The sequence below is a fragment of the Triticum dicoccoides genome, chromosome 3B (genome assembly GCF_002162155.2).
Source record: "Triticum dicoccoides isolate Atlit2015 ecotype Zavitan chromosome 3B, WEW_v2.0, whole genome shotgun sequence".
Classification (NCBI taxonomy): Eukaryota; Viridiplantae; Streptophyta; class Magnoliopsida; order Poales; family Poaceae; genus Triticum; species Triticum dicoccoides.
This window is the reverse complement of record NC_041385.1, coordinates 562,237,188-562,237,702: the sequence shown is the minus strand read 5'-3', so window position 1 is coordinate 562,237,702 and position 515 is coordinate 562,237,188.

Here is a 515-nt window from a genome sequence, read left to right as displayed (position 1 = left end):
TAAATAAGCTATAATCACACTGCTAAGAAAGCCCACCAAAACACTGCATTATAATAAAAACTACACACACCATCTTCCCCACACGTCAAGCCAAATAACAAACAAAAATTATGAAATCCCAAGAACTCTAACGGCGCGGCAAAGCACGCTCAAGGCGAGGTCACACTCCTCCTTGGCCGCCTCGGCGAACACGCGCTCCGCCTCGCGGAGGCGTTTGGTGGTGGACCAAAGGATGTCGTGGAGGCAGTCAAAATCCCTCCACTCCTCCAGCCACCGCTGCGGGAGAGGGCGCCACACTCCCTCGCCTTCACGTTGTGCCACTCCTCCACCGAGGGGGAGGGGGGATGGGATGGTGAGCTCCCAGCCTTGTCATCATGGCGGGCTCACTTTTGTGCGGAGGTGAACCGCCGTAGCCCCCTCGACCACTACGGCCGCGATGTCGAGGCGGTTGAAGGGTGGTTGTACGTGCGAAAAACGCTGAAGAAAGAGGGAGAGAGAGAGAGAGGGAGAGAGGG